Source organism: Drosophila gunungcola, unplaced genomic scaffold (genome assembly GCF_025200985.1).
Source record: "Drosophila gunungcola strain Sukarami unplaced genomic scaffold, Dgunungcola_SK_2 000095F, whole genome shotgun sequence".
Classification (NCBI taxonomy): Eukaryota; Metazoa; Arthropoda; class Insecta; order Diptera; family Drosophilidae; genus Drosophila; species Drosophila gunungcola.
The window spans coordinates 86,001-113,266 of NW_026453257.1; the positions used below are offsets into that span (position 1 = coordinate 86,001).

The 27,266-nt window shown below is 36.1% G+C and overlaps 2 protein-coding genes across 3 annotated transcripts in view; one reads left to right on the forward strand and one right to left on the reverse strand.

The window, feature by feature from the left end:
* Positions 1–27,266, forward strand: part of LOC128265124 (uncharacterized) — a 190,890-nt gene that overhangs the window by 72,135 nt on the left and 91,489 nt on the right. The gene's annotated exons all lie outside the window — the stretch shown is intronic.
* Positions 1–27,266, reverse strand: part of LOC128265129 (uncharacterized) — a 175,897-nt gene that overhangs the window by 44,501 nt on the left and 104,130 nt on the right. The window lies entirely within an intron of this gene.

The following is a 27,266-nucleotide window of genomic DNA, read 5'->3' on the forward strand; positions in this document are numbered from 1 at the left end:
ATTTTATTGTGACCGTTTTGGCTGGGCCAAACAAAGGGGAAGCCGAATGGAGGCAGGTGAATTCCCCTGCCAGTGAATTCCTTTTGTTGCTCTTCTTGGCCACTTTACTTCCATTCGATTGGGTTTTATGTGCTTAATGTATTTTCTGTGCGCCGCCTTGTTTGTAGCTATTTTTGTACCTTCTAATTTCTCTCACAGCTCGCGAATATTCTGGTTGCCAATCGTTGACCCTACCCCCACCTACACATTGAAAAGGTCAAGGCCCAGATTGCAGGCCATAAAACTGAGCTCACCCATATTTCGTCACTGATTTATGGCACTCAAATTCATGCCATTGGGCCACGAAGGAGGCAAGGCCATTGATTAAACACTTTAACGGTTTTTATGGCTTCAACACTTTAGTTGTGGACTCATTAGAGGAAAAAATTAGGGGAAAGAACCGAGGAAAGCACTTTCCTTCAACAGCAATCGATGTGTGGCACACGATCTCAGAGGGAATTTACCGATGAGCTCGATGTTTAACAATGGAATTACCAATAAAATAGAAACACAAAATCTGTAAATATGCAGAGTGAAAAGAGGAGGACACCACACGCTGCCCCCATTTCACGGATAACAATTGCCACAAAGTCCCTATAAAATAAATAAGCCGACTATGGATAAGTCTAGATATTTAAGTTTCCTATATTAAGTAAAAATCAGTTTGGTAAATACTTATATTTTATATTTTTAAAACTTTGCTTTGTAGATACAAACCCTCAAAAGCTATAGATGAAAATTTTAGCCATACTGTACAACATACTTTTGGGCAGAATGATTTTATTTCTCATTGTTGAAAAGAAAAACAAACATCTATTATTCTTAAACAAATTCAGAAATAAATGCAAAAGATATTAACTCTTGAATAAGTCTCTATATACAAGCAAAACTTAAGCCGAAATTGCCCCTAATTCAATATAAGTTGATTTTCTAACGTTGCATACTCGTCTGCGCAGCCAACGAACCTTTCGGATCTGGTCCAAAAAAAGATAGAAAGGGAAATTTACCTTTAAGCTGCCAAATACCCCATACTACAGGGCCCAAGAGGGGGCGCCCCACAGGTGGCATTTGTGTTGTAAAGCGTCGATTTACATGCGTGTTGTATGCACAGAGGAATATACATTTATACACTAAAAAATAACTAAGATTGAAATTCTAACTTCACAGATAATTTTCCTTAAAAAAGATAAGCTCATAAATAAAGAGTATTCAAACATATTCTCTATTTATACCTTTTTTTAAAATTTTTTTTTTATATTTGTTCAAAAAAAAAAACCGTTTCAGTTGAATTATGTAAAATAATAGTAATAGAATAGCTTTAGTAAAAAAATAAACTCCAAAAATAATACCATAAAAATAATATACTTCAGAAATAAAACCATTTGAGTCGAGTAATTATTTTTCTTTATTAAATATAAAAAAAGAAAATAATAAACACCAGAAATAATACCATTTTAGTGTTAAATTAAGTCAATATTTAGATCAGAAATATTTTTTTTAATTATTTAGAGAAGAAGAAACTTATACCGTTTTTATTTTCTTTTAAGACACGTTTTCGGTACATTAAAAACATTTTTTTAACAGTGTATATAAAACATGTATATGGAGGTAAAGGCAGCCAGGCGCTGACGAATTTCAATTTATTTACTTTTATTTGCGTATGCAAAATAGTCGGCTGCGGCTTGATTTTAGTTAGCACACACAGCCGAAAAGAAATCCAGCAGATGTAAAGCAGTTTTGGTAAGAGGTTTTCCGAGGGCTTTAACGTACACGCTCCTTTGGGCTTAAAGTTGTTGGATGATGCTGAAATGTACGCAATAATTCGAGCTGAACAGCTTTTAGGTAATAGTTGATCTAAGGCTAAGCTACACTTGGGATATTTAAAAGGTATATGCTTGCAAATCAGTCAAATTGGATCTTTAAAGTATTTCTTAGGAAAATGGTAAATTAGATTTAAAGAGTAAATAATAGGAAGTGGTTTATACTGAACACTTGAAAACATATGTATTATATTTTTTTGTGTAAATTGAAGAAGTTTAAAGACCACAAATTTAAACCAACAAATCAAATACTTAATACTTATTATTTATCGTCACTTGCTTGCTCAACCTGTCAATTTATTTTCGATATAACAAAATGCAGCAGTTTGTTTGACTAGAGCCAAAGAAAATACCTATTGATTTTGTCAGCTTGTCCTCAAGACATCATCGTCTTGTCGGTAATTACTCAACCCCAAGATCCCGTACCCGTATCCTTGAGAGCGGCCACTTGTTCTGCCAAATAGGTTGAGCGGACAAAGTGCCCCGATTCCGTCACTTGCCCCAATGTCCAATTCATAATCCATAAAGACATCCGACGACCTCGCTTTTCTCTATTCCTTTCCGGAACAACCAGACAGGACATTTATGTTCAGAGCCCGGACGAGAGTCGAACATGTCACATGGACATACTCCAACGACTCCCCAGGCAAAATACACCGAAAGAAATAACAGTTAACGAGCCCAGTTTAAATGCCATCGATTTAAAGTTTTTTTTCTTTATAAATATGCTATAGCAGCCTTTAGTTTAAATTAGTAGGAGTTTTTGAAGGTATTTGTTGCGTATGTTGCCTAATTAACATTAAGCAATCTAACTTTATTTACATTACATTATGTTATGTAATTGATCTGAGCAAAATGCACTCATAATAAATGTTCACTGTAATTATAATGATATATAAACTTTGGCTTTTTGAAGTAAACTTTATTTTTTGCTGAAATTATTTAGCACATTTAAATTTTCAAAAACATTTTCTTTTTTTATTTAGTTCAGTTTAAAATAACTTATCTAGCTAATTTAACATTTCATTAAATCTGAGACTTAACAATAACTCCGGAAAATTGTTTTTTTCAATTTTTTTCGAAATATTTTTTAATCTATCTATTAATTGATCTGGTCAAATTCAATTATTCATTTTCGCTACAATTTCAAGGACATAAAAACGTTGTCTGGACTTTTATCGGTTGCAAAAAGATTTAAGGAATCATAAAATGAATTCTTTTTTGGCTCGTTTATGATCTTATTAAATCTTAGACTTAACAATAGTTCTAAAGCATTGTTTTTTTTTTTGTACTACCTTCAAAATTACAATCTAATAATTTATTAGTTTTTGCTTTAATTTCATGGATATGTTATTCAGTTTTTCAAGTCAACTTTCTTATTCGTTTTGATATTATATTATAATGTCAAATTTAAATTCAAAATGGTATGAGAAATCATAAAATGAATTATTATATCATGTTAATTAAATTTTTTTTGGCTCTGTGTAAAAGGGCACACCACCGTCGCTCTCGAAATTTGGCTAATTATATAGCCATAGCTAATGCCGGAACATTGTGTTGTGCGGGTGTGTACTGGGTTATGGGCTATGGGTTATGGGTTATTTGTCCTGAGTCCTGAATAAGTCATGTGTCGCTGGTGTGATTACCTTTGGTCGGTCTAGGGGTTCAATGGCCATTCGCACGATACGTCAATCAGTTGTGCTTTTGCTGCTCTGCTCCTGCTACTGAACTACCGAGCTATCGAGTTATGTTCGCAGGCAGGAAATAGGTATGCTGGCCAAACAGCCGAGGAAATGTGTTTGCCAAATTGTTGCAACGCAACAAATTTGTAGCCTATATTAATTAAATACGGCCACGCACGAGGCACATGGGTGCCATTCGATATGCAAATGCGACGCCCAATAATCCAGTGCATATTGGATTAAGCTCGAGGCACATCATTAGTGTTGTTCCGACAATCTACGCAGGCCTTGATCCAAATACATGCGTATTTCGTTTCTGCAGGTGCTTTTAGAAAAAAATAGAGTCGGTTTTTTTCAATTTAAATTAAATATTAACCAAAATTTAGCACAGCATTAAGAAACATAAAACATGGTAAAAAACATAGTAAATCGCAATGTTTTGTACTCAATTTAAATATCTTGTTGCTTTGATTTTAATCCTTGACGGCTTAAGTTACTTTAATTATAAAAATATTATCATTTGAATATTTTCGGAGTTTATTTTAAAACCTTAAAATGTAATTTTAATGTTAACAATATTTAACTTAAATAAAATACATTTAAATTAAATAGGAACTATTTTAAATCTTGTATTTTGCACATTATTTAAATATATGAATATTAAATAATCGAATGTTATATGACTTGTATTTAATATTATGATTTAATATTCATCTAAATATTTTTTATACTATTTTGAATTCTATAGTCAGATATTTATTTTTACTATTCAATTTTTTATCCATGAACTTATGGAATTTGATCGTTTTTCATTTGACTTCTTGTGTGCCAATCATTTTCATGTTCAATTTGAGCAATGTCCACTGTATTTTAAAGGATTGGCACACACTTCACATCTCTATTCGATCTTAGCTGAAACCTGGACAAAACCTTTTGGGCCAGGACTTCATTAGGCTAAAATTGAATCGATTGTTTAGCTGTGATCCAGATAACTGGCAACTAAGCCGACAGACAAGTCCTCTGGGAGACAGTCTTCGTTCGAGCCCCTTCTACAGTTTTTTCTTTTCTACTGTTCTACTGTTTTACTATTTTCTGTTTTTTGTGCTAAAGTCTAAGTTGATGTTGAAGCCGGAGCAAGTGCACTTGGCTGGCTGGCTAGCTGGCAAATGTTGACATTTCTTCTACTTGGGGATTTCAGCCCGCTTGTGCGCTTGGATTTTGTTTTTATTATGATTATTTTAACTGCTAAGGCAAAGGCAAACACACAGAGGGAGTTCGCGAAGGAGCATAAAATGCAATTTTCCATGGGGCGGAAAAGCGGGTTTGCGTTTGAGTTTGGGTTTTGGCTGGCGTCAAGCTTTCGACCCAAAGCCCAACAAAGTGAAATGCAATAAAACAAAGGGCCAGCAAAAGGAGGCAACGGCAATGGCAACTGTCTTGTCTTGTCTTTGCTGCTCGAATGCCTGCAGCTGTGACCCCTGACCCCCTACTGCATTTTACCACCCAACGCCCACTTTTACAGCACCCAGTGAAAGCGCATCGCATTTACAGCGGCAATGATTCAAATTGTCGCCTTGGATTATGGATTTATTACGCGTCTCGTTTGCTCGTAAGCTGCCAGCGCGAAAGAAGCTGCAATTGTGCATGTTGCTTGCAATTACTATCATTTTTTTTTTTTTTTTTTTTTTTTTTTTTTTTTTTTTTGCATTTTGTAACCCCGTTTTGCACATTTGGCACCCCCTTTGCGGAAAATGTGTCAGTAATTCGCGTTGACAATTTTTCGGGTTCAACTTGCTATCTTTAGCGTCTTTAAGCTTTAACTTTGTTGCAACTTTGGAGACATATTGTTTTATTTTGTGTTTCCAAAAGTTGAGTTCATTCTGTGATTAAGGTCGCTCAGTGTTATGGGATCAAAATAATAGTAGTAATTTTTAAGCTAATGGAAATGGCAATCGTAAGTAGTTTGTAAACAACTTTTAAAACAGTGTTTTGTATTTTCGTGAAGCTAATACTGTAAACAATCATAAAAATCCATAATTTAAATATTTGATCATTATTATTTTAATATAAGTACAGATAAACCATGACTTATGGTATTTTATGTTAAATTTCATTAAAATCATTTATTAAAGTATAGTGAAAAATTAATTTTTAAGGAAGTAATAAAAGCTATAATTTTTTCTTTAAAAACTAAAACAATAAAATATATTTTCTGCGTTTTCTAGCTCTGTTTTTGAAAATTGACTAAGAAATTTTCTTCGTCTATAAATTAGGATGATAAAGCATTATTATTTGCCACTTTTGGCATTTTCACGGCCGCCAGAATTTATTGCTCTCACCAGTGTAATTTTAGTCTTTGATTTTTTTATCCGAATTTGCTGGCTCATCGAAACCATTTTTAAGTTAAGGCAACTAAAAAACAGAACCCTCAATACGGTTGGTGGGTGGGTCAAGGTAAATCTGTATACATACCTTTGCCCAGTCACGATTTACCAAGTCTGGTTGGTGGTGACACTATCTGTACACAATATCTGTCGCCGACTTTGGCCCTTTTGGGTCGCATCTCTCAGATATTGCAGATATACAGATATTTTAGGCCTACTCATGCCGCACAAATCAACCCACTTGACCGGGGGTTAGGGTTCCATTTTTGGACGCTGGGTCGCTAGGTCATGGCAATTCGGATTGGGATTCAGATTCAGACTCATATTTGGGCAAAAAATCACAAAAAATCAGAAAATCTGATGGAAAATGCCCAAATTCGGCGAATGACAAAGTAGTTGAAAGCTTTGCGTAATTATTATTATGTGTTATTTGTGTGTGTGTGTGCAACTCTAATTGTTGTCAACAACAGATGTGGTTGTTTGTGTTTGCGTTGTTGTTTGGTTTGTGTATTTCGTTGTTGTTCGCCGTTGACAACGCTGACATTTCGAATTTAGACATTGCCTGACTGTTTGACCGCACATTAAAATGCGCTTTTTGTGTGCCACGGCTAGTTGGGATTTTGTGAGGCCCCTCCTGCTGCTTTGTTTACTTTTCAGCACATCAAATTATGTAAAAAACTTTTTTTTTGAGGTGAAGAATCTCCGTTTTGCTTAGCTGCTTAGGCAAAAAATCGTGTCAAAATGGGTGAGACCCGATTCGTAGGGACTTATAGTAAAAGGAGGGGGCTTAAAGATGGTTAAGCGTAGGTCACGAAAATGCAGCAGCCACAACAATGCAATGAGCGGGCGTTGCAGATTAATTAGCGTCTGCCTGCGATAAAGCACGTTGCAGTTACAACCGCAACGTGAGCAACTTAAAAAGGGAAAAATGTTGGAGAAAAATGGGCAAAATGACAAGAGCCGGAGGGTTGCATAAAAAAAAGGTGAAGTCAGACCGGAAATTGTCGATCCTATCGATCCAGCGATATAAAAGTGTTAGGCTTGAATAAAAATAAAACATGAAGCTAGCCTAAAGTTGTAAATTAGGTGACAAATCTCAAAATAAAAATGGTGACATTACATTTCAATTAAGTTTGCACTCAGACCAGTAATCCCTTGAACTGATATTAAAGCCTCACTATAATAGAAACAGGTTTCATATTCGACAGATAAATTGCAAAAAAAGGGCTTAAGAGGAATACATATATATTGTGGTTCAACTGAGGGCAACATAAATAAAATCAAGTTAATTGATGCAGCATTTAAACGATTCACAATAAATTATATATGTTGAAATCGAATTAAAGGGGGGATTATGAGCTCAAAAAGACTTAGGCCCAATGATGAATATTTCAGTTTGAAAACTTTGCTCTTAAATTGCATTAAGCTTTCATATGCTTAATGGAAGCGAGCAGTCAGGTAATTTGAATTATTTTAAATGCCTCCCACTCCGTTTATTAAATGTATATCCTTTGCAAATAACTAATAGTAAATAATAGCAAATGTGCACCTATTCGCACCAGTTTCGTCGAGGTGCCAGTGCACAAACTTCTGTGGTCAGCCACAGCCAATCAACCGGAAACTGTCAGCTGCCAATTGTCTTAGGTCGGGAATGCCAAGAATTCGGCTTGCCGATACCGATTAGTTTAAAGTTCCTTGCTGATTTTTTGCCCAGACCAATTCCTTGAACCCCGAATTGCCACATTTAAATGCTGCTAAATAGTCTGTGTTTTTTTTAAGTATTAAGACTATATTTTAATTAATAATGGATTTTTCAGCAAAAATAAAGCTATACTTTAATAACAAAATGCACAGAGACATTATTCTAGGCTAGTATTCCAAAAAAAACTGCTCATTTTGAAAAACCCCCAACAATAGCTTTTTTAAACGTGTCAATTTTTTGTCGGTAAAGGTCCCCTATGATCGTCTACCCCAATTCAACAACTCATAATATATTTCACCCTTTTGATTCCACGAAATACATACATTCAGAGAAAAACCCCATAGTAAAATTAAACATTAAAATATTTGAATGTAACATAGTTTTTTAAAATATAAACTTACTTAAAATAAACTAAAAACATACTAACATAATTGATTGGTTTATCCATAAAAAATATTGTAGATTTCAATTTTTTTATTTAAAAAAAAATGTTTCCATACTTAACATTAAAATTGAAAGTGTAACACACTTTGATTTATCAGTACCGAAAATATATAATTCAAAGTGAAAATATTTGGATTAACCATGATATTTCTCCGAATCCATTTATTATCACCAGCAACAACCTGACGGTGGGGCATGGTTCGATACCTACTCCACAAATTGTGTAAATCCTTTGAAATTTATCGCTATATATAGGTAAATATTTCTCTGCTCTTTCAAATGCGCATACCCTAGGATTTTGCTGTATTTTACAGGGTATGCTGTTAGCTACCCCCACATGATAAATGAAGGCAATTTCTCTGGCTCTTTTCCTTCCAGTCTCTCAGTTTCTCTTTGTTTCTCCATCTATCTCTCGGTATGAGCTATGGCAAATCGCTGCGAAAAATACGCGAGCAGATTTATCTAACATGTCCGGATGGTGGTGGGTGAAAAAAAGAAATGGAGAAAAGGAGAAACCGGTAGAGAACCCCACAGAGAAATGATGTCTAGACGTTTTTTGTTCTCCGTTCTCAGTTGTTTTATTTTTTTTTTTTTTTTTCGTTTAACGGTCGTTTTGGGTGGACTACTCATTAAAGAAACCTGGCTTAAATTTTGAACACCGCCCACCCCCCCGTTTTTTCGTGCCTTTTTCGTGCTGTTTCGCTTAATTGTTCGCTGCTGCTTCGTGGCCAACTAAATACCTGTATAAATATTTTATTACGCAAATGAAACAAGCATTGTTTGCATTTTATTTGCGTCGCCAGCTGCAGCAACCGGAAAAAAAAGGACATTTGTATGCAGGAGGGACAGCCAGATGACCGCAGAGTTTGCCACAGGAAATGAAAAGCAGAATGCAAAGAAGGCAGCTCTTTCCCACCTGGGATTTTAGCCAAGTAAGTGCCATCGCTGCGAAGGGGAAACCATGCCACACCATCCCACTTCTAAACATGATTCCAGGCAATCGTTCGAGATTGATTCAAAGCGATTGCAATTGGCAGCACAAGGGCAAAAAATAGAATTGCTTATCCGAGAGATGCCGGAACACAAAATGCCCTTGCATTTGCTTACAGGCTTTTATTTATTCTAAGAAGTAAAAGTTTTTTTTTTTTGTGGTTGACTGAAAGTCATTGAGTAACTTGCCCAAAAGTAAGGGAAATGGCTTAAAAGGTTTACCTTCTATTTTAGATTTACAATACATTGAGTATAAGAGCAACCTGGAAAGGTTAGCATCTTTAAAATAGAGTATGGCTAAAAGTCATGCCGAATATTGGCAAACGCTAATTGCGCCCAGATGCAAAGCCAAAAGTCGGGTCCATCTTGTTACCGCTTTGATTGGCTAACACTTTGTGCTGTTGCCCAATAAGCATACAAGCCAAGTGGATAAACAAAAATTACGAAAATTTTTGTGTTCTTATACCTATTTACCAAAACTCATAGCATTGACCATAAAATGCTTGTTGAAAAAACACAAAGATTTAAACGTTTTTTTTAAATGTATAGATACATCCTAAGAGAGCGTTAAAATCTGTATATTACTGTAATAAGAAATGTTATAACTATATATTATGTGGATAAACAAAAGCTAAGAAATAATTATTGTATCCCTATACCTATTTAATATTGAAACATAAAAGGCTTATTGAAATAGCGCACAAATTTAAATGACCTTTTAAAGTTGATACATACATTCTTAAAGAGCGTTTAAATTTAAATTTAATTTTGTTCAAACATATTTATTAAGCAATATTATTGGCAAAAGAAATAAACCCAATGTTAAACTTCGCTTAAATTTACCTTTATTTTTAAGTATTCAATTTCAAATATCACTCATACGCCCCCTGTGACAGTGGAATCAAGGAGTGTATAATAACCTATTCAAAACTGTTGTTATTCGTGTCCTTTTCCTTTTTTCACATTCAATCAACGCATAAATTATGTGTCCAAACGGCATTAATCTCATTTGCTGCGACCCCACCAAGAGAGGATACACTAATATCATCCATACGCCGCGTGTGATAGCAGAGGAAAATTGTTTTCCCCCCTCGGCACCGAATGGCAAACATCAATCAGTACGAATGAAATATACAGCTCCTTGTGCTGTGCTATACTGTGTTATGCTATGCCACTGTCCAAACAATCAGGAAACGAGAAACCATCGGAATTAGGCTAATGAAATGCATGTTAAGTGAAAACGATGATGATGACAACAACAACAACAGCATTATCCCCTGCTTGGAAAAAAAGCACAATAACAAAAACAGTCATGGCAATCGATGAACAGAGAAAATGCTAGCAATAGTACTTTTTTTTAATTGACCCACATCGTCATCATATGTCCTCGTCCGCTTAATTATTCAATATTATTTGACTTTTGTGGCTGTTTGCTTGCATTCCTCCAACTAAATACTAAACGGTTGTCAATGAGTCTCCATTTTTTGTGCGGAGGATCGGAATAATGAGAACCACCAGAAAGTCCAGTCATCATTCGATGACCACTTTGTGCAGGCCCTTTTGGGTCAGGGTGATCAGTGATTGCATGACGGTGGTTAATTAATTGCTGTTAAATTGTTGACTAAAATCTAGGCACAAAAACTTTAACTGCAAGCATTGAAAATTGTTAAAAAAAAACAGAGGACAAAGTGTTGAAATAAACCAGAAGCGATTCGTACTTAATTTAGCATTAACCCATTCTTCTTTTACAATAAAAACGCAAAAATCTATAGTTTATACATTTACAAAGAACAAATAATAGATGTCCTAAAAATCATAAGATAAGTTTTTCTAAAAAGTCTTAGCCAGAATTTTGGCACCCCTAAAAATAATAAAAATAACAAAAATCAATTATTTCTATAAAAATAAAACATAAATAATTTTCACAAAAGAAAGTTATAATATTTTTACTTATCCTACAAATTGGATTTAAATAAATAATAACTTATGCATAGAACAATAAAGTATAGCAGGTAAAATTAGAAAAAATAGGATTTTCTTAATGAAATCACCTGCTTGCGAAGGAAAAACTTGGCCAGAATTTTGGCACCCCAAATAAAAAAAGAAAACGGAGAAAAGGAAAGAAGCGGCGTGAGAAGAACCACTCGAGCTGCTTTTCCCCCTTAAATGCTGTCAACATATGTGCATAAATTTCACACGTGGCGCCCAGCGATTCATGCATTTTACATGCACCAAAAGATCTCCCAGCTCCACTTTCCAGTTTCCACCACCTCCGCCGCGCCAGAACCATTTTCCAACTCTATCAGCGAGCCATTGTCCGTGTGAGGCTGTTGTGCTGCTCAGCTTTTTCCACATTTTCATTTCACTCCACCTTTTTTGGTTTTTGGTTCCTGCCAGAAGAAAAAAAAACAGACGGGGCTTGTTTGTTAATACGAAGGCATTTAATTTTTAATCGCTGCATCCGACGAAGTTGACGTTGCCCCAGATCGGCCGCCTCGTCCTCATCCTCATCCTCACCCACATCCTTCCACCTTTTGTGTCTTCCTTTGCAATTGTTAACCCAGCGCGTTACATATGTTTAATGAAGAGAGAGAAACGCACGCACGAGTTGCTCGAGTGCGGACCTGAATTCCACGGGTTCGGCCAGGGAGGGATATTTTACAGAGAGAGAAAATTGGGGAAAGACGTAGACAATGTGATCAGTTAGAAGCTTTGAAACTTACAAGCGTATACATACGATTTTTTTGTGTTTTCTTTTTGGGCTTCAAGAATGCTGGTTTAAATGTACAATTGATTAACAATAGGGTTGGAAAATCATCAATTTTGGGTACTATCGATAGTTTTTGGCTATCGATAGTATAAAATTTTTCAAAAGTTCATATACATATCTTCTCACGAACTGCCACCAACACCATTTAGCTATACATATAATGTTTAGAATTATATAACAATACCTTAGCGATAGTATTTTGCTAAATTTTTCTACAATCGATAGTAACAATAGTGTTTAAGTTATGATAGTTTTGTTATGATATTTTTTTTATTTGTTTTTTATCGTATTCATTTTTATATATATGCATATCTTAATATACACATATTTTTATACATCAATATTTTTATATATTCATTTTTGTATACATACATATTTTTATACATACATGTTTTTATATATACATTTTGTATGTATACTTTTTTTTAGTTTCCATATTTTTGTCCACATTCCATTTTTTCTCAGTGTAACTTTTGCGGTTAATGTCTGCCTTTGGCTGGCAATGCATTGAATGCCTTTGCAGATCCGCGTATGCATATATATGGAGTTATATGTGCGGCAGATAGTAGATATGTGTTGGATGCTCGCTTCTGACTCTGCGGCAAGTTATTATAACAGTTCATTGATTTTCAATTTTCAATGCATTTCATTGTTTGCCGTTTTCCCCATTTTTTTTTCTTTTTTTTTCCGAGCCACTCACACTCCTTTCTCCATTTATCTCCATTGCATCCGGCAATGGGAATGGCTCAACTTGCGGCGGCGGCAACTGCAACAAATTTCCGCACTGGAAAACTCACTTGTATGCAAAAGTTCATTCGAAGTTTATTTTTGACGAGCGAGCCAACCAGCAAAAAATAAAAAAAACAAGCATACAAAACGACAAAAGGAGGTACAAAATTTAAATGATTTCGCTGGCTTAAAAATTCAATGAAAACGCAATGGTTGGTCTCAGACGGAATTGTCCCAATGCATATCCGCTTTATTATGCTTAAAGCTCGAGTTATTTATGACAGCAGGCGGCAGCAGAGGAAATGGGCGGAAAATGGGAAATGCTCTTCGATTGAGCAGGGATTTTTTCCTGCCACTCTCGGACAAAAAGGGGAATGAATCGAGTGAGTGTCGTTTCTCCATCGCTGATTATTTTTCCTTTTTATTGCGAGTCTTTGGGCTTACGCCTTCTTGACTGCACTTTAATAGTTAATTGCTTTCAATTCGAACATCTGATGTATCTTTAAGGGGCTTCGACTTGAAAAGTTTGTTATAGAAGCAAGCCCTGTACTTTTAGTATTACCGTCGATTTGTCAAAACCACCTGATTCTAATCGGTCACTCTAACGTCCTTATTGGACCGTGTGAAAAATTTAGCAACAGCAGTAACTAGTTTTGAACATTGTATGTAGGATATGATCAAAGTTTCAACAATTTAAGGAAAAACATTTACATCTAATTTATATACAATTATAAGCAATTTAAAAATACACATGCCTCCGGCAGATGGCGCCAGCACACCATTAAGTCGAAAGCGTCATCTGTTGTGGAAAACACGATTATGATTGACTTTTATTGCTTAGTAACTTCTGAAATAACTAATCAATTTGTGTCGAAAAATTAATATTTCATCAGTTTTCTGCCGATTCCGAAAGGAAATGGTTTAGGGTTTTGAAGAGTTTTTTTTTGGCCAGAGTATGAGTGTCAAAATCATACGAGTGCAGATTAATTGGAGCATGGATCATCGGCTATGGAGATTCTTTGGCTGGCCAGTCGCCAGAGGCATCCCATTAAATTTTTTTATTTCATTCTAAGTATTCGTTTTTGCGTTTTCCTTTCCGGCTGTCAGCTGTCCGACACTTAATACACGTCTTAGTAAGGACGGGAACGTCCACTATGCTCAGGGTTTTCCTTGGTCATACTGTTTTTGCTGCTCCTTGGGTTTTCTTCTCTTTTTTTTCATTTTCCAATGCCATCCGACAGGCGGAGGACAACAAGAGCCTTGGCGTGCCCCTAACTTTGTTTACTTGTAATTACTTTGACCTTGTGCGGCGTGTGCAGCGATGTCCAGGAAAATTGAAGGTGTCGCAGAGGCAAGAGGATGGTCAAGATGGCCCGGTACAGTGGGCTTAAACTGCAGGTTTTGCCACTTTATCAATGGAATATTTTTGTCGCTGGTACACTTCGAAATTCTTGACTATGATCACTATATTGCATTATATATATTGAATATATTTAATTTAATGGTTGAAAATTGTGAAATTAAATTTTTTTTTAAATTTTAAATAATTGTACAGGAAGAACCTTTAAAATTGATCGATTGTTTAAGCTTTCTTAATTGGCTTGTTTCTTTTTTTGACACTTATGTTTTCAATATTTTTGTAAAAAAAATGTAAATAGCTTAAAATTGTCCTTATTATGTCCAAAAGGTTTAAAACATTCTTTTAAGTACTTTCTTTTTAGAAAATCTCCTAAATTTCATAAGTTATACTGGGTATAGCCACTTAAAAAAACCTATATAGCTGGAAAACCATTTTATAATGAAAACTTGTTTCGAAATTTTTAACATTATTCTTACGTTTTTCGCCCATGGTGGCAGTGCTAAATTAGTTTTTTCTCTTCTATTCACAGCAGCGTTTACTGGATTCCTTTACTGCTCGCTTTTTCTGCCTTTTTTCTTTTCTTTCCTTTTAATTTTGTTTGGCTTTGTTTTTCGTCAGCGAATTGCCATTACAATTTCATTTGAGTTCAGTTTTCCGTTTCGAAAGACGACCGCTGCTCGGTGACCTGCTGCCGCGCCCCATTCCGCGTTTTACAGGTATTTAATTTGATTGTTTTGCATTCGCTTCCCCGTTGCGGCAATTCGATGCGGGGAGGTTTGTTCTTCGTTCTTCGTGGGTTATGTCTTTATTTAATACCAGCTCATAAATTTTAATTATGTGCATTTTTAAATTCGTGACCCTTTCGCCCGCCCTCTCGCTCCCATTTTTTCTCAGGCAGCACATCATCATCGCGTCGTTGAAGCATTAAATAAGCCCTGGAAAAATATAAAGAGGGACTATGGACAGGGGACTAGGGTATCCCTTTGCCTATCGAAGGGTTGTTTTCTCTATTTCCGTTGCGGCTGCCTTCTCCTTTATGTTCCGCTCGAGCGGGAAGACAAGCTCATCAATTAGGGGCGCGCAAAATGACCTGACACCCAGCTGACCCTTAACAGAGTGCACCTTATTTAATACTCCAGCTGGAGTTCGATGTCATCTTATTGTAGAGTTAATGCCTGCTCGCCCAGGAGTATAGTTTCATTTATAATGACAATCATAAGTCAACAGAAAATATCTAATTAAAGGATTTAATTAAACTATCGAGGTCTTAAATATAAAAAAATAGCAAATATAGCTATTATGCTATTCTATCACTTCATAACTTTAAAGAAATGATGTTTAGGAAACCCTTAACTCCAGAAGGAGTTCGATGTCATCTTATGGTAGAGTTAATGCCTACTCGCCCATAAATATAATTTCATTTACAATGATCTTTATAAATGAAACTAAAATTGCCAATCAAACTAGTTTAGGTCTAAGGTAAAGGAAAACTAAGCTCTTTGTCAGACTTATGATATATAGTAGTAAATCATGTCATTACTTTAAAGATTTGATATTTAGGAAAGAAAAAACAACAGGAAAGGTAGTTAATTACATAAAAGCTATAAGACCTGAGCATTTTATAATAAGCAAGTGGATTTGCCAGCACTTTATTCTAATATTTTGAAATTAATTGGCTTCAAAATGGTATCCTGCTAAATCAGGGTGTCCCTCCTCACAGCTTCGTTGTCCAATTACCCAACTCAAAACGCCCCACTTGTTAACGCTTCAGTTGTTTTTGGTCGGGATTTGAACCGGGAACGACCTTTTCAATTGCCAGCACCCGCGACACTTTCGCCATGTGCAACATGCAACCTTGCAACATTGCCATATACTGCAGAGTTTGCAGGCGGGCCAAAAAGCGAAGCCGAAGCCGCAAAACCGACAATCAACATTTAAAGTGATGATAGGGTGAGTGGCACCCAGGAAAAACTCCTCTTTCGCCTTAAAAATTAGAGTTGAAAATGAAGCACGCCTCAAATTGTACCTAGGCAAAGCAAAGGTATTTTAAATATCATTTAAAGATTTGTTTTTTTATATTTTGTTTATAACCTTGTTAGCTAAAAAATACGCGTAGGTACAAATACGGGACAACCTATATTTTGCCTAAAAATTAGGCACGCCTTTATTGTATGCATTTCCGCCTTTCCGAGATGAGATGCATTTAACATTTGTTAAGCAAAAAAGCCTTGTTTACTTTTTATGTATATTTATATTTAAAACCTTGTTAGTTAAAAAGTACCTACGCTTAGGTACAAATATTGAGGTACTCTCAAAAATGCAAGCAGTCCAAGCAGTGCACGTCAATTACATTTTCGATTGCTTTTCGGCCGGGTGTTGCAATGCGAAATTCGGCACTCGGGTTTGGCCTCTGGCTCTTGGGGAAAGCCGCTGTCCCCCCGGGAAATCCCCCATTTCCCATTCCCTCGCGTCTAACAATGCACAATCCCAACATTGATTTAGTGCTGCCACCGACAGACGGTTTTGTTGGGACTCGCAGAAGAGGAGTCGCCAAATGCACATCGATATAGTTGTTATGGCGGCTCTGGGCTGCCGCTTTCTATTTGGGAACTGGAGTGGGGGGATGGGGAAAACCTGACCCCCAACCCCAGGCCAAAAATCAACTAATGGCAGTGGAGCCATCGAAAGTGGGCCACTGGGCAGACGCAGAGCTTTAGGTGTGGAGTAACCTTATAATTAACCCTGAGCTTGATTGCTTTTCCGGCGGATTACTTGAGGAAGATCCGTGATCGAGACAGATTAAGTGATCTACAAGATTTTACAACAATTACCTTATAAAAAATCATTGACTTATACTGACTTAACTAACAAATGATCATTGATAGTTAATCCAACTCGTAAATGTTTCATTTTTACCTTCAAAACATTCAAATATTTCCGATTTCGGTTATGTTTATGAATAGATGATCTTTATCATATACATAATAATAAATTTTTGACTAACAAATGATAGTTTTTAAGACTATCGATTTCGTACTCAAAAACCCATAAACAAAGGCTTAATTGACAGTTGAAACAACTGGACATTATAAATGTTTAAGCTTTACCTTCAAACCATTTAAATATGACTTAATGATTTACCTAGTTAATGATGAAAAGATGATCTTTATCATGTCTACAAGTACATAACTTGAAAACTGTATTTACCCTTCTTTATTTTCCGCTTGCTAACGATAATTCCGTGAATCTTTTTCTTCAAATCCATTTTGCCTTGAATAAGACAGACCAAACTATAGACTTTGTTTCCCAGCGAACCATTTTTCCTTAAGTTAAGTCCATCTCTAACATTGCCATGTTTCTTAGTTAACCCAGTGGCATAGTGATCACTTCATTTGATAACTTGGCTGCTAGACTACTCCACTCACAGGGCTCATCATACATCATTCAGCATTAGCAACTGGATTTAGTTGCACTCAATCATGGGTGTAGGTGTCCCCCATTTTTGTTACTCCTTTTTTTAACCCTTTTTCTCTCTGGCGTATGTATATCTTAAGCCGTCTAAGTGCAAACAGCTTGTTGTCTATTCATCGCAGTCGTTTCGGGATATCTATAATGCATATGCATCGCCCCCTCTCTGCAATAATTCAGCTTGTGTCCGACATCGATAAGTTCCCTTTTCGCATTTCCGCCCCCTTTTCTCTAAAGTTGCAACCAAAAATTGGCAGAAGGTGTAACTTCTGTTGCAGGGCGAGGGGATGCCCCAATAATATTTTTGTTGAACGCCACTTTTGGAAAATACAGCTGTGGCAAAATAAAAAGTAATTTTTGTACCATTATTTGTATATGCACAAAATGAATTTTATCAAAATTGTACCATTTTTTTCAATTGGACCGATGCAATTATTTTTTTTATTTATTATAAAGGTTTTGTCCGTCAACCTGTAAATAAGTGCGGTATTTGCAGAGAGTTGCAATACATAAATATATATTTTTTTTAATAGGACTCTAACCAAAATTCAAACTTCAACTCAAATTTGATTAAAGTAAAGTTAGTTTTGAGGTGTATAGATATTTTCAATTTAAGTTGTGTGGCACTGTTTATATTCTTTAATATCTAATCTTATTTAATAAATTATAAATAAAAAGATTGTTTCTTATTTATTAACACTTAAAAAAAAGTGAAATTGATAATATAATGGAATAATATAATATAATATATTTATAATAATAATATAATTGAAATATAGAAACTGACCATTATATTTAGTGCTACTTTTTCTGCAGACACTGTAAGACAATGTGGAAAATCGCTGCGCAGAGGCGTCTAACCAAGTTGTTGTTGTTTGTTGCCGGTACGCAAAAGTTAGACAGACAAAGTCCATCCCCCCTTTAACCAACACCCCTTTAATATTGGTGGAGCCGCCCACTGCAACGGAATCTGTTTGTGTGTATCAGTGGCCAGGATTTATGTGTTTATATTGCGAGTTTGAAGTTGGTTTTGCCAGTCCGCGCCTAACTGAGCCAGCTTCACTGCAGTGGTGGGAATTGTGAGGGGAGCGTTTTTTTTTTTTTTGGTGGGGGTATGGGGTGTTGCCATGCGGTTGCAAAACTGTCGGCCTGGACGCATAAATTGCAGCCCCCACGCGTATGTATCGTAACTACCCAAACCCCGAAAACTACAAAACCAAAAACAAACCATTTTTAGGGGGTGAAATATTGGAAAAGGATGGCCAGACAAGTTGCCAAGTTTCCCCAAAAGGGAATTTCTTGGCGAAAAAGGATAAAGGTGAGCAATTTTGATTGAGACATACATGCAGTCGATGCAGTTCGATTGTCAACTTAATATTTTTGAAAGATTCAAGACAACGTATAGAATATGTGGGATTTTAGTGTGTTTTTGAGAGGCTTTTCAGACAAGTTTATATTGTAAACTCCAGCCAATCCTATCGATATTTATTATTCAATCAATTTCCTCTGCCTGGAAATTATGTTGCCACCTTCGTTCATGTCAATCTATTTGCACCTTTAGCCCCAAGCACCAGGGAAATTTATAAAAAATGTATCGTAAATGAAAGCCGGCTGGGCTGCTTGCCCTCTCAGAGTCTGTAAATGAAAAAGTTTTGATTGCTTTTAGCAGCAACAACAGAAAGAAAAAAATGGCAAACGGCGAAAATATGATCATAAGCCATGCAGCGAGGAATACGGGAAAAAATTGCGATGCAAAAGCACATTTTTAGCATATTGCCATGCCCTAAACCCCGCACTTCTGCCATACATAGGTATACTGCTGCCCCCAAAAATAAGGAAAAAACCCTCAACACATGGCGCATAAATCTTGCACCTGAAAAGCGGGGCAAGGAAAAATGTGGGAATATATGGGAACCAGTGTTGCCAGTTTGGCATATTTCAGGCTTGATCTAGCATATTTTAAAATAAGAATAGCTCATAAAAATTGTAAATAGCCCAAAGCCAAATAGACCATATACATATATATACAAATAAACATATTTAACAGACAGCAACGAACCTGAATTCTATATCATGTCTAAGCTCCTTTCATATCTATTTCATTTATATACATAGTACATACATACTAATAATATTAACCAATATTAGTATTAGAACTGTTATAATTCTATAAAGTTAACTTTTTAAAATACTGTAGTAAATTATTTTCAACAACTAACTAAAAGTCCTCGTTTTTAATATTTGACCTATTTTTAAAATTAGAAATATTTTAAAATATTTAACAATGATAAATATTTTTACCAGTGCCCCATTTCGTTAATAGTATTAGCTTTATGGAAATTATAGAAACAAAATTCAAAAGATTCTATAAAAACCAGTTATGATTTGTTATAGGCAAAAAAACTAATATTATCCGCAGCTGTATATTCTGTTTTTCTTGCATGGGTTTTCGTATTTTTTATTCGTACTTAAATATTTTAACAAATGTAAAACAAAAGAATTATGTTTTTGCTTAAAATTATAACTACTATTATTTTAGATCCTATGGTTTACTTGTACGTTTTCTTTGATTTGGATAATTTAATCTAAAATCTAGCTTGAGCGGCAGCTCAACACCTAGCAACTCTGGTGGGGACGTGGCAGGACGTACCTACCGGTAAGAAAGGTGCTAATGGTAATCTGTAGTGTGTGTGTGTGCAGCACCAAAAGAAGCAATTCTGTGTGCGAAGAGTTATTTTTTTCCAATTTTCAATGTAATTTCTGTCAATCCCACACCCCCTTTTACCCATGCCCCTGCCTTCGACGTCATCCCTCTTGGCAGATTTTTTTATTGGCGCGATATTGAAAATTATGCGAAAGCGATTTGTGCTTCATTTTGGAAATGAAAAAAGGAGAAGAGTGTGTGAGTGTGTGTGTGTGTGTGTGTGTGTGTGTGTTTATGCTGTTGGTGGAAAAAGGGTAAGAGATGTGAGGCAAATACTTCTGCCAGCCAGGGGGTTAATGGTGCATCTGGGAAGGAAAAGAAAATTGATATGCAGTGCACAAACAATTTTTGGATCCAAAAAATCGTTACAGTGAATTCAGATCTAAATTTTGCCTATCATTCATATCGATTTTAAGCTTTAAGTTCTTTTCGACTTACTTTTACTACTTTTATTTTAGATAAATGAAAATTTTACCTTCTGGTAAATAAAGTTGCACAAAAAGAAATTTTCCATTTGTACGTTGTTCAAATTTATATCGACGATGGGTTTTGTTTTAATTTTCTTATAATATAATTTTGAGTTTTTAAAATTGGTACATTTTTATTTTCTAGGTGGCTTTCCTCAAATAGTTTGTAGTGTAGTTCTCTAATAATCTTCTTTAAAAGATTTGTTTTCAATGAAGACGAAATTCTATAGATTTGTAAAAACATTTAATAACCTTTTTTTTTAATTTTTTTAAAACTTTAATCCTGAAAACTCAGGTTACAGTTCTTTAACAATCCTCATTTAAAACTTCCCGAAATCCACTCTTCCCATTGACGAATGACAACTGCCAAATTGATAGGCAGAGAGATTAATCAAATCAAGAAGCTTCAACTAGCAGACACCAATCGGTGTTTAGCCCCTCTGAGCCCTCTTCCGCAACTATTTGGACTGAGGCCTAATCGGGTCTGACATTAACACCCATCCCTCTTGACCAAAAAAGAGCTGAAATCCGATTCGACAATTAGTTCAAACCAGCGCTGATGGGCAAGCGGCGATAAGCCCCCTTTTTCGGCTCTATCCACCTATTCAACTAGCCAACGACCTACAGACCGATTGTGCGAAGGCCTAATGATGATTACGCTGAAGATTGAAGATGATCTGTTGCAATTGTGTGTCGGGGTCACCTATATGAGATTGAGATTGGGTTTGTAACTCAAGGGGATTCGCAGTCTATGCCTATGCAGTTTTTCGTCTGCAGTTCAGTGCTGTCAAATTGACTGGCTTTTAGCTTAAAGGTTTGATTTACATTCATTAAAGACTTAAAAGAAACGATACAGCTAAAAATCTATTTAAAAACTTTCACTGATTCACTTTCGTTTGGACAGTTTTATATTTAGTGATATGTGTCATTAGAAATAGTTAAGTATCAACAGCTTTGGGGTCCAAAAACTAGAATATTACAAATAAAAAAAAAGTTTTTTTTGCACTGATAGAACAGATTCTATTTAAGGCTAAAGTCGTCTCCAAATTGAATATGGGGAAAATTTGTGGTTTAATTAATAGAATGAAAGCTACTTAATACCCTATATATTTTTTTTTTTTATTAAGTTTTATTTTCTAACACTGCGAGAGCTGTACTCTTTTTCGAAACAGTTTAATATCAACGCCTTTGTGGTCCAAATAGTAGAACTTAAAAAAAAAAATCGTTTGTAAATGCACCGACAAAGCAGGTTCCAAATTAAGGTGATGAAAAATATTGTTTAACTATCTTAGTAAAAAACTTTTAAAATCCTATTTTAGCTATTTTTTTTGTAAGCTTTCCAACACTGTTTTTCAACAATTGTACTCTTTTTCGACTGCCGCTTGTCACTCGTTAGGCATTTATTTCATTCATTTGTCGAGGGTCTGACAGGGCGAAGGCGACTTAATGACAGACAGCCGCCAGACCTTGGTGGTTCTCGAGTATGGGGCAAGTGGTGCGGTGGTGCGAAGGTGGTGGTGCAACCGACGACTTGGGTGCTTTGGGTCGCCACTTGAGGCTCTAAAGCTCTAGCACTGGCTTAATTACAACACCGCTTTTCGGAAGGGGGGCCCCCAAAAGGTGCCACCAAAACTGCAGCTGTCAAGAGTTGACAGGACTGGTTAAGGGTTAAGGGGTTAAGGGGGTTAAGAAGGAGGCAAAAAAACACAATCGCCATTTAGGCTGAAATTCCAATTGCCATCGATGAGCAATAGATTGCACAATTCGTGAGGGTGATTTCACCATAATCATTAGTTCTGGCAATTATTTTGCTTTATTACAAGTTATTACAGACAACAATATTTATTGTTTACTATCAGGTTTTAAACAAAAACTTACTCTTGTGATACTTTATCAGAGAAAGAAACCATTCATATATGTGGATTCTCTAAAATAAATCTGATACCTTGCAAATAAACGTTAATTAGTTTTACTGTTCCTACCAATTTCTAAATAAATATGCCATTACGTTTGTATTACAAATTGCGCATTAAAAGTTGATGTTTTGAAAAACATTAATGAAGGCATATTTTTCTAAGCCCTGACTTACCTATTTGAACATGTCAGGTGCTTTGCCCTTAATTTATTAATAACTAATGATATAATATGGCTGCGTTTGAAAAATATCAATGAAACAGATGAACAGGCTTTTACAGTAGATATATACAAAATTTATAACTAAAAAGTTGTATTAATAATAAGTTTTGTATTTGCTTGCTTGTACCACATCTTTAAAAGTATCTCACAGATAAACTACTTTGATGTTTCTGGATTGTAAACTCCGTTTTCTATCATAGGCAGCGGCTTCAAACCAAAATTAGTAACTTGGCAACTTTTTAAGTTCTTCTATTGTATTGATTATAAGCTTCTCTATCTCTCATTGGTAGGGGCTGCAAACTGAAAGTAAAACCTGAAGTCGTCCAGACTGTCCATCAGTGTTTAACAATAGATGATAAGGCAGACGAACTGAAGAAGTCCTCGGGAGTACCTGACACACACCCCTCCCCTCTGCTTCACAACATCATTGCTGGGTCATAAATCACAGTTGCTGCTGGCCTATGAGCCGCTTTTGGCAATGCCCTGCCCTTTGCCTCCTGCAAAACTTTCCTTGGCACTCTGCCTTGCCACTTTCCCCCCCGCTCTCTGCTCCCAACTTCTTTGGCACTGTATCATTTTTTTCTAGAACTCTGCACTGGGAGAACTTTGGAGAGAAAAAAGTTTCTTTGGCAAAGTTTATGTGCCACTTGCAAAGATTTACTGGCTAAACTTTTGCATTTTGCATACAGAGGATGAGCACGGCGATGGGGACATTGCGCAGATATGCGAACGATTTCCAGTACAAGTTCCCTTAAATTTGTTGCTGTGCTTCGTTTTTTGTTCAATTTTTTTTTTTATTCATTTCACATTTCGGCCGAAAACAAATGCAAGTTTTCGTAGCCGTCACTGTTGTCACAAAAGGTGCAAGACAAAGTAAAACCCAGCGAAGTAGAGTCGAAGACAGAAGGATGAACGGACAATCGGACATACGGACATAAGGGCCATACGGACATACGGACAATATTGACGGACAGACAAACAGCACACACAAATTCGCGGGTATCATGCGTTTTTGCAAGCTGCCTTCTGGATTTAGAATTCAGGAAGCAGGAAGCAGGATCTGTGTTTCAACTGCAGGGTCTGCTGAATAATGCATTGTAAAGAGCAGGATGAATGGGGAGGTGCTCCACCGATTTGGACAGTTGATTAGGCAGGCAGAAAACTTTGCTGCCACCAGGGCAAAGATCAGAGAGGGGCGCTTAGTTAACTCGAGTTGATTTCAGAATGCTCTCTATATTGTTACAAATTATAAAAATAAATAAGAATATTTTAATGTAATGAAAAGGTGTAATATTTTGGAAGGTTTTGTTCTAAAGGTAATAATGCTGATTGAAAAGCGAAAAACGAATAACCAATTTTATAAGTTTTAAATATTATATTTGCTATTTGATACTTTTAATACTTTTTACTTTTTGTAAAAATTAATACTCTGTAAAAATAACTCAAAACTTATTTCTTTGCATAAGCTTACCACATTGTGAAGAGCCTTATGAAGTGGGAACTTTTTAACTTTGGCCCAACAAACAAAAGGATCTGTCAGGCATTAAATAAATCACAATAGATCCAAATTTCCATACCGGATCAACGTGGCTTCTCTTCGATAATACTCTTGAATCCCCTTGCGGCTTAAAGACCCGTAAGCACTGGTAATATCCTTGCCTTGGAACAGAGGTGACAGGATGAATGGAGGGCATAAATAAAACTAGAAAACTAGCAAACGAATGCAAAAACATTTTACGAACTTTTTTTTTTTGCTTTTTGTTGTCAAGCAAAGCGACAAAAGCGAAGCGACAAACAACAAACAAACAACGAACTCGACTGAAAACTGAAAACGGAAAATGGAAAACTTTTGCAGCGGGAGCACAACAACAACAAAGGCAGCATTCAAACAGAAGGAAAAGTTCATTTACGTAAATGTTTTCCTTGTGCTGCTGCTTCGTTTTGGTTTTGTGTTTTTTTGTGTTTTTTTTTGTGTTTTTTTAGAAGAAATTAATCAGCAAATGGATTTTCAATTTCCCATTAACACTCCACGACAAATGTAAACTCTTAAGTTGCACTCTCTGCTCTTCCCAAAGCTTTTGTCATTTGCGTTTTCGGAGTTGAGCTGTGGAGCAGCCAAAGGCAGGCATACATGTATGTAATCATGGAAAAAGGGCTGAAAAAAATTCGAATCTTCTTGTCACTGTGAAAATCTATAATTAAGCTAAGCGAACATTTTTTAGATGGACGAGTGTGAGTTCGTTCGGAGAGGCAATGACGAAATCAGGAAAAAGCTTGCATCATCATCGTAATCACGTTTCGGCTCTGGGATCCTCATTATCATCTTCAGTTGCTGCAGCAGCACAGCTTTGGCTGAAAGTCAGTCCCACTTACTTAACCCATACTTGCCACTTGCCACTTTGCTACCGGTGGCTACTGTAAAGGTGGAGCTTTATTTTTTATGTGCCAAAGGTGGCTACCAAAAAGTTTGAAAAACAAAGTACATAAAATATTCCGAAAAAAAATATTTTATTTTATCATATATTTTAGCTTAGGGATCGAACCATGATCCTCCTTGATACAATTCTAATAGAATTCTTGAGGTCCAAATTGAGTTAAAAAATTTAATTAAATAATGTTAATTTTTTGGAGTTATGGTGGTTGCATTTAAAATCTTACAGTTAAAAAAAAATTAAATTAGTTGAAAAAAATATGATGTGGTTATTGTATCTCAACTGGAATAGAATCTCAAAAATTTAGGTGATTTCAAATCGCAGATATTCGAAATTTGTTCTTAGAAATTGTTGGTCAACACCATTTTATCCCTCGATTGCAACGCCCCTGCTCCCAGTTGTTGGGCAATAGTGACCGCTGATCAAGAGGCAGTTTGTGCTGCCTTTGCTTTTCGGTTGCAGTTAAAGGTGACTATGATGACATCCAATTTGTTGCCACTGTTGGCCATTAGGTTGTATAACAAAACGGGTGGTGAGACAAAAGGAGAAGGATCGTAGATCCAAGAAATATAAAGATACATTAAACCGCACTTATAGGTTATTTCTATAGCTCGCAGCTTTCTTTTGCTGGTTAGGATTATGTCCGTATATGGAGTTTTAGCAAGCATAACTTAACTATGAGCCAGAACCATCAATCACCGCCTGATAAGTGTGTCAAACCTTTTACTAATCGCCTTGCGGTCACTCAATCAATTAAGATTGAGAGAAGGAGAAACGCGCGCGTTCGAGACCGAGAACAACAGAGGCGGAGAAAAGTGGTGACAAACATCTGGGGGGAAACTGGGAGGCAGAGAAAGGCGACCCAGATTGCCAAAATGAGACTGAGATCCACGAGTGGAACCAGAATCAGAACCAGAAGCCGAGAACCTAGCCATGTGGCCATGATAATGTGTATCTGCGTCTTTGTCTTACTTTGTTTATGCGATGTTTATTTCGTGAAAAGGGAATAAACGTGTGTGCATAAACACCATTCCATGTAATCACTGATAGACGAAAGTGGCTTATGAATAAATGAGGTGGCAACACCAGACGAAAATGTAAGCAATTTCAGGCGATTTGAAGTTTAATTTATTTCCGCCTTTGAGAGGGTCAATAATTGTTTTTGTAAATAACTTTTCCTGTTCGTTTTGGCGATTATGTAATACTAAAAATTATGATAGTTGAAATGTTTATACTAGCAGAGTTGCCAAACATTTTAATCAAGTTAAGGTTTATTTTAACAAGACTGGGATCTCTGCTGATAAAATTTCATGAATTCGTCTGGCTATTTTTGATTTCATGTACACAAAAATTCATGAAATTCATAGCACATATAGCACATATCTTCTATCGTATACGTATCTGTCGGATACGTGACACTCCCGCACCATTTTCTCCTTTTTCCACTGGACACGTTTCACTGTTTTTATCGCTGATGTCGTTTCGGGGGCCTTCATAAAGTGTCGTGATATTCATAAAGATAAAGCTCGTCGTTTCAGTTCTCGTCTCTGTGTCTTTCTGCCTCTCACTCTCGTGTGACTTTTATCGCCATCCCCCTCACATTTTGCCACCCATTTTGCGGCCTTGCCCGGCAATTAAAATGCCCATTAGGCTCTATTAAAATACCATTGACTGACTCCACTTCGGGCTCGGCTTTAAGTGGCATTGGCATTCCGTGTGTGGTGTGGCAGTCGTCCACGTGCAGCAGGTTCCACTGTCCAACTACGCTGTCCACTGTACACTGTCGACTGGCCTTTGAGGCAAATTTAATGCGATTAAATGAAACAACCAGAGCAAACAACTCAATTAGAAGTGGACTCGCTTGGCAGGAGTTGCTAAAGCCGCAGGAGCAGCAGGGAAATGCCCATATTGGACAGCAATTTTGCCCAAGGGTGTCCATAAGTTCCCACAAAATGGGAAAAGTTTTCGAAAAATGTTTTAACATAAACATTAAAATACTACAAATTATTATTTTAAAGACACTTTGTGGAGGTTTTACTGCAAGTCTTTGTAAAAAAGTATGCCTTAAAAGAAAACACACTCAAAAAGGAAAGCTTAATACTTCGAAAATAAATAAATTTATAAAAATGATTTGAAAAA